This window comes from Pomacea canaliculata, linkage group LG4 (genome assembly GCF_003073045.1).
Source record: "Pomacea canaliculata isolate SZHN2017 linkage group LG4, ASM307304v1, whole genome shotgun sequence".
Taxonomy (NCBI): domain Eukaryota; kingdom Metazoa; phylum Mollusca; class Gastropoda; order Architaenioglossa; family Ampullariidae; genus Pomacea; species Pomacea canaliculata.
The window spans coordinates 2,216,900-2,224,707 of record NC_037593.1 but is presented as its reverse complement, the minus strand read 5'-3'; the positions used below and the strand labels follow the sequence as shown (position 1 = coordinate 2,224,707).

Sequence of the window (7,808 nt, the reverse complement as noted above, 5' to 3'; positions counted from 1 at the left end):
ACCAACAGGTGTGCAAGCGCCAGGTGTCGCATGATGACTCAGTGTCTGACGAACAGAGAAGAAAGAAGGAATCTGAGACTTCACACAAGAGAAATAAACTGAAAACTTTATTTGTTTTACGTTTTTAATTTGTGTAATAAAATATGTTGACTTCAATCTCAAGACAGCAGATGAAAACTGAAGATGACATCAAAGTTATTTATTATATTGTCCACCAGTCACTCATGAAGGTGTGGGACTGACATTTAGAGAGCTGAGCTCCTCTGTTCCTTCCTTCTTCCAAAATGAGTTTTGTTCTAGGAGCTTTAACTGGCGGTAAAGGAGAGAATGAGTAGATGACTTATAATAGAGGATGTCAACGGTAACACAAATACAATTCGTCATTAGCAGTTCCTGCAATCATTAGAATAATGACATTATCATTAACTCTGGCTTTGATTAACTTTGTGTTTACAGCTCTCTCACCAACCATTGCTTCCTTACTTCACAGTCGTTAAAACGTTTTGATAAACAAGTCAATGTAAACACTCACACTGTCAATACATACAGCATGAACTCTATCATATCTAGGGCAGTCACAACAACAAACACGTGATGAATATTAAAATGTAAACATCAGCAAAACCACAAAATTTCAAAACAATAATTACAAGGCAAACAGAAGTGATTGAGAAAGTGGATCAAAATCAAATCAAAATCAAAACAGACTTTATTGTCTGCCCAGGAGGACAGAAATTTGTCTTTGCTCACATACCCATACAGACATTTAACAAACAGTTAGGAGTAAAAGTGAGGAGTAAAATAGTGTTGATTGCACCAGTCCATCAAAGCAGTGTATGTTTATCCTAACAACAAACCTTGGGTGACCAAGGGCCTAAAAGCACTGCTGAACAAAGAGAAACATTTGGATTCACTTTGGAAAAAAAAAACCAAACAAACAAACAAGCGAAGACGCAAGCAAGCAGGAGCCAATCAACCTGTTGCTCCTCCCTCATCTGTCCTTCCCTCCATTCGTCCTCCTCTCGGGAGGATATAAAAGCCTGACAACTGCAAGCTGGCAGTTTCATGATTTGAGAGAGCAAACCGTTTTCTCTAAATTCCTCAGTAGAAGTAAGGATCGAGGCATTCAACAGTAAGTGTCATGTAGATGTTTAAATTGTGTATTACCTTATATCAAATTATAACTGTTGATGTGTGCTGTTTCTTACATCCACTCCATGTTTCATTTTATCTCATCCTTAATCAGCTTGTAAAAATAAATGAAGTTTACTCAATGTTTACTAATGAACATGTTTTGGTAGGTTTGTCTTATGACATGAGAACTGTTTACAAAGTCCGGTGTGTCTGCTGTTGTGTACAATTCACTGTTATTTACAGAGTTGTATGTGTTTATGATGACAGTCAGCATGCAGGGACGCTTGGTGGTCGTTGTGGCTGCTCTGGTGGTGATGTGTCAGCTGACCACGTCCCTTGACACGTCGGCAGACGGTAAAAATAGATTGCACGTGACTAGGTTATCAGTCTTGTGTTTCATGAGCAGAATACAAGATGCATCAATGCATCAAGATGTAATGAGATTGTCAATGTTGATGATACTGCGCATGCGTAGTCCGTTGCATGCACTGGTGTTGATGATTACCAATTTCGTGTAGGAAACTGATCATGTGAACATGTGAACACGAGATTTTAACCTGAAACCTGTGTTTGACATCAAACGTCCCCCTTCCCTAGTTGACCTGCTGTGGGAGGGGCACCTGACTTGTCCAGGTGTGGGAGGGAGGAAGAGACTAGCGCCACCCTCACCAACAATTGTTTGTAAGAAAAGTGCTGTCTGCAGCACATCATTACCAACCACCAAAAGGCGATGCCAAGCTCTTTTCATTATGTTTATGTTGTGTATATTGCCTTGACATTACCTGGACATTACCTGTATGTCACGTGGTTTATAAACTTGTTTAAACACATGAGGCAGCTCAGCATCAGACACAGAAAAAAAAAGGTCCATGTCCTGTTAGTTGTAGGAAGATTTTTTTTAATTTATCATGTAATCATCATCATCATCCTCATCATCATCCTCATCCTCATCATCATCATCATCATCATCACTTCAGGTTGTAGACAGGGACATCTTACGATGTATTCGCTAGCTCTGGCTCACACTCACTATTCTCTGCCTCTTGGATCCAGTAAATAATCCTAAAAATATATTTAGGGTTTCAACATGTTTTGATAGAACTTGTATCGGTTTGTTTCATCAGTCTATCTTTCCTTTTTTCAGCGGATGCTATGAAGCCGAGTCTGTTTGGTGTACTGACTAAAGGAGAGACGAACTCTGTTGTCAGTACACTAGTATCTGGCCCCTGTACATGTGACTTCATAGGGCCTTGTCCTTGTGGACCTTCCCCTCCCATCATATATTAAATGACAGGCTGTGTACCACATCTCGTGCTGAATAAATAAGATATGAATTGTATTATATACAGCACAACACCTTGCCTGTAGTGATCAACACAAGCAATAAACATTTATTTAAAAAAGTTGGTACATTTTTATGTCTGTCATATTGAAAACACGTTTGTAAAATATTTTATTTACCCTTTTAGGACTTTTTAGCATAAATGTGTTGTTGACTTTGCTGTTCTCTCTCTCTCTCTGTGTCTTTCTCTCTCTATGGGATGCAAGGTTGCATTGTTTGCTATATTTGTTTATCTTTGAATTTTCTATCTCGTGTGAATCTGTTGCATTTCTTTCTCTTTCTCTTCATTTCTTCTTCTCTCTCAATCCATGTCTTTCTACTTTCCCTATGCAACTTTAATGTTGTGCTCAGTCCTACGAATTTCTTTTCAAAATATTGGATTTTTCCCTCCTTCATACATTCCCATAGCAGTCAGCCAATTAAAATAATTACACTGAATACCTTTCTAAAGTTACATGTATTCGACCATGTATCACGATAAAAAAATTCTACGTTAATACTCCATAAATTGAATTATTACTATTCAATCTTTAAATAAAATTTAAAAAGTCAGAAATGTCGATTAGATGAGGTCACGACCCAATTGAAGGACCGGGCCCACATGTTCGAGATCGATTCCCTGCAACTCCAATGATCTTACTACCATTCCTTCCTTTCAGTGAGCACATATTCACTCATCAGTCTCTAGCTCTCTTCACTCCTCTCTATTCATTCGTTGATAAAAGTTTTTTTTTTAAGTTTCATTGCGAACAAAATTAAAACTCTTTGATCGCCATCCCACTATAATTTATCTGTGTCTAGTATTACAGCAATAAAATTCCAACTTTACGACTATATTTTCTTCACATTTCTTGATTGATATTTGTGTGATTAGTAAAGTTATTTTTATTTTAATGTTCACTCCAGAATTCTACTTTACGAGACACTATCATTAAGAGGTAGGCATTGTAAGTCACGTGGCATGCTATACAAGAGTCTAGGTAAGAGTTACATTTATTTATGTCTTTATTTACAGTAAACAACGCATTGAGAAAAGTTCATTATAATATTTGTATTTTCTGATTGCTTCACACAACTAAGGAATACAGAGTGGAAAGTGTCGAGAAATTTAAATTTTAGTTGACTGATAATTATGTCAATATTTACAGATTGATGTAAATCATGGCAGTTGCTTGTATAAATAGAAACACTCAAATTATAAAAGCTTTTTGTGCAAAATTTATTTGTGACTGAGCTGTCTACAACACGAGATCTCTCAATTTCTCTGTGAGATTGTGTGTATCTCTCTCTCTCTCTCTCTCTCACCTGTGTGTGTGTGTGTTGAATACCTTTACACCTTGTCTTCTAGTCTGTCCTTCTCAAAGTGGGGAACCCTTCGCTTTCCGACAGATATTTTTGAATTATTTATATATGTTAACATATAACAAAGAAAACCGTCTGTGATATACCGTGTGAAAGAGCATTTTTGTAACATTTATTGTGTAAATTTGAAGAAAAGATAGAATTTGTTTTCTTGTACAAACATCAAATGAAAGATTATAACTGTATGGAACAGAGAGGTGAGAACAGAAAAGTAGATCCAACATTTTTTCAACAAGATAATTGTTTACACATGAAATACAACAAGTCAAAGCCAAACAAACAAAGGTTTTATTAGAATATTCATCACAAGTTAAGTATTTCTTACTGTTTTCATCTGAGTTGGTTGAGTACAAATCCATGTCGAATACAGCAACTGGCAACTCGCTCACACATGGCGCTTGAAAGTACAGTGGAACCTCGGTTAGCGAACGCCTCGGATAGCGAATATTTCGGTTAACGAACAAAAATTTCGTTAAAAGTTTGTCTCGGATAGCGAACAAAATTTCGGATAACGAACAGCCACGTGAACCACACGTGACCGACCAGCATGTCATCATTCGCCCTAGCGACAGTTACGATCAGTCGTTCCTTATCTATGCGCATCCTTCTTATTTAGTGATTGTTGTGCTTTAATTTAATAAGATAATCCTCAATCATGGCTACAAAGAAGATTAAGAACAATTAATAGTAGTGAGGTAATGACAAGGAAGCGGCCAACAAATGAATTGAAAAAGGAAATGATTTCAAAGTATGAAGGTGGCATGCGTCTGTCGGATATGTGATGTCGTATTACCGAAGAGTTTTACAAAAAAGTCAGAAGGAACAGACACTGGACAAGTTTTTTCCTTTAACATCAAAGCTACAGAAAAGGGAAGTCTCCCCCGATTTTATAATGTCACGTGTGCTCATGGATGGGGAATCCAAGCAGTAATTCCAACCCTTCCTCCCCACACCTGCTTCCAACCACGCCGTCAAAACGTTAAGTTTTCTTTTGTTTAAATGCTTTCGTTAATGTTTTTATGTTTATTTAACTCCATTTATATCGCATTATAACTGTTCTCATTAAAACAAATACCTATATATAGCCTGTAACTTTCAAATATTAGCGAGTCAACAGGGGGTGGGAACCTATTAAATCCATTTCCTTTATTTCTTATGGAAAAAATTGTTTCGGATAACGAACAGCTTTCCAGAACGGATTAAGTTCGTTAACCGAGGTTCCACTGTACCTGATTGTTGACTTTTCCAAAGTCTGATGACACGAGACAGGAAAAAAGGAAGACAACCTCAGACTCTTCTGAACATTGAACAGTCAATAGTTACTTCCCTTTGATAGAATATCTTGTGTGAAATAATATAACCAATTAAGAGATGTGTAGGTCTACAGCGATGTTTGATTGTTTGTTTGTTTCATTTTAAAATAAACTGAACCCGATGATAAAGAAAGGATGTTGCATTCGAGAATGGCAGATGATGAAGCCTACAACAAACCCTATGAACTATTGTTGTTATTTTCAATGCAGGCTGCAAGTAGAGGAGGAGGCAATGACATGTGAGAACACAAAGGTCACTGATTACACAAACCGTTTGCTGAGAAAAGAAAGCAGAGACTGGGAGGTTGTTTTATCAATGTGAATGAGCTTGGTGCTTCATGAAGCATGTTGTGTGAACATTTCCAAAGAACAGTTAGACTAGACACAATGTACACCAAGCGGCGATTGTGTGGAGTGGACCACGTGACGCACACAGACCTTCTGACAGTTAGTCTTCGCTACTCAGACGACGAACTGCCGCGTCAGTGAGGTCACGTGAAGACGCAAGCAAGCAGAAGCCAATCAACCTGTTGCTCCTCCCTTATCTGTCCTCCCCTCCATTCGTCCTCCTCTCGGGAGGATATAAAAGCCTGACAACTGCAAGCTGGCAGTTTCATGATTTGAGCGAGCAAACCATTTTCTCTAAATTCTTCAGTAGAAGTAAGGATCGAGGCATTCAACAGTAAGTGTCATGTAGATGTTTAAATTGTGTATTAGCTTATATCAAATTATAACTGTTGATGTGTGCTGTTTCTTACATCCACTCCATGTTTCATTTTGTCTCATCCTTAATCAGCTTGTAAAAGTAAATGAAGTTTACTCAATGTTTACTAATGAACATGTTTTGGTAGGTTTGTCTTATGACATGAGAACTGTTTACAAAGTCCGGTGTGTCTGCTGTTGTGTACAATTCACTGTTATTTACAGAGTTGTATGTGTTTATGATGACAGTCAGCATGCAGGGACGCTTGGTGGTCGTTGTCGCTGCTCTGGTGGTGATGTGTCAGCTGACCACGTCCCTTGACACGTCGGCAGACGGTAAAAATAGATTGCACGTGACTAGGTTATCAGTCTTGTGTTTTATGAGCAGAATAGAAGATGCATCAATGCATCAAGATGTAATGAGATTGTCAATGTTGATGATACTGCGCATGCGTAGTCCGTTGCATGCACTGGTGTTGATGATTACCAATTTCATGTAGGAAACTGAACATGTGAACATGTGAACACGAGATTTTAACCTGAAACCTGTGTTTGACATCAAACGTCCCCCTTCCCTAGTTGACCTGCTGAGGGAGGGGCACCTGACTTGTCCAGGTGTGGGAGGGAGGAAGAGACTAGCGCCACCATCACCAACACCTGTTCGCAAGGAAAGTGCTGTCTGCAGCACATCATTACCAACCATCAAAAGGCGATGCCAAGCTCTTTTCATTATGTTTATGTTGTGTATATTGCCTTGACATTACCTTGACATTACCTGTATGTCACGTGGTTTATAAACTTGTTTAAACACATGAGGCAGCTCAGCATCAGACACAGAAAAAAAAAGGTCCATGTCCTGTTAGTTGTAGGAAGATTTTTTTTAATTTATCATGTCATCATCATCCTCATCCTCATCCTCCTCATCATCATCATCCTCATCCTCATCATCATCATCACTCCAGGTTGTAGACAGGGACATCTTACGATGTATTCGCTAGCTCTGGCTCACTCTCACTATTCTCTGCCTCTTGGGTCCAGTAAATGATATTACAAATATATTTAGGGTTTCAACATGTTTTGATAGAACTTGTATCGGTTTGTTTCATCAGTCTATCTTTCCTTTTTTCAGCGGATGCTATGAAGCCGAGTCTGTTTGGTGTGCTGACTAAAGGAGAGACGAACTCTGTTGTCAGTACAATAGTATCTGGCCCCTGTACATGTGACCTCATAGGACCTTGTCCTTGTGGACCTTCCGCTGTCGTCATAAATTAAATGAAAGGCTGTGTACACATCTCGTGCTGAATAAATAAGATATGAATTGTATTATATACAGCACAACACCTTGCCTGTAGTGATCAACACACGCAATAAACAGTTATTGAAAAAGCTGGAACATTTTTATGTCTGTCATATTGAAAACACGTTTGTAAAATATTTTGTTTACCCTTTCAGGACTTTTTAGCATAAATGTGTTGTTGTCTTTGCTGTTCTCTCTCTCTCTGTCTTTCTCTCTCTCTCTGGAATGTAATGTTGCATTGTTTGCTATATTTGTTTATCTTTGAATTTTCTATCTCGTGTGAATATGTTGCAATTTTTTTTTCTCTTTCTCTTCATTTCTTCTTCTCTCTCAATCCATCTCTTTCTACTTTCCCTATGCAACTTTAATGTTGTGCTCAGTCCTACGAATTTCTTTTTTAGATATTGGATTTTTCCCTCCTTCATTCATTCCCATAACACTTAACCAATCAAAATAATTACACTGAATACCTTTCTTAATTTTTATGTATTCGACCATGTATCACGATAAAAAAATTCTACGTTAATACTCCATAAATTGAATTATTAATATTCAATCTTTAAATAAAATTTAAAAAGTCAGAAATGTCGATTAGATGAGGTCACGACCCGATTGAAGGACCGGGCCCACATGTTCGAGATCGATTCCCTGCAACTCC

The 7,808-nt window shown here is 38.0% G+C and overlaps 2 long non-coding RNA genes across 2 annotated transcripts; both read left to right on the top strand.

The window, feature by feature from the left end:
• Positions 1–973: 973 nt before the first annotated feature.
• On the top strand, positions 974–2,509 carry LOC112562240. Its single transcript, XR_003098821.1, has 3 exons — positions 974–1,132; positions 1,402–1,488; positions 2,279–2,509. It is a non-coding gene; the product is annotated as an uncharacterized LOC112562240 (long non-coding RNA).
• Positions 2,510–5,647: 3,138 nt separating this feature from the next.
• LOC112562241 lies at positions 5,648–7,478 on the top strand. Its single transcript, XR_003098822.1, has 3 exons — positions 5,648–5,833; positions 6,103–6,189; positions 6,983–7,478. It is a non-coding gene; the product is annotated as an uncharacterized LOC112562241 (long non-coding RNA).
• Positions 7,479–7,808: the final 330 nt, after the last annotated feature.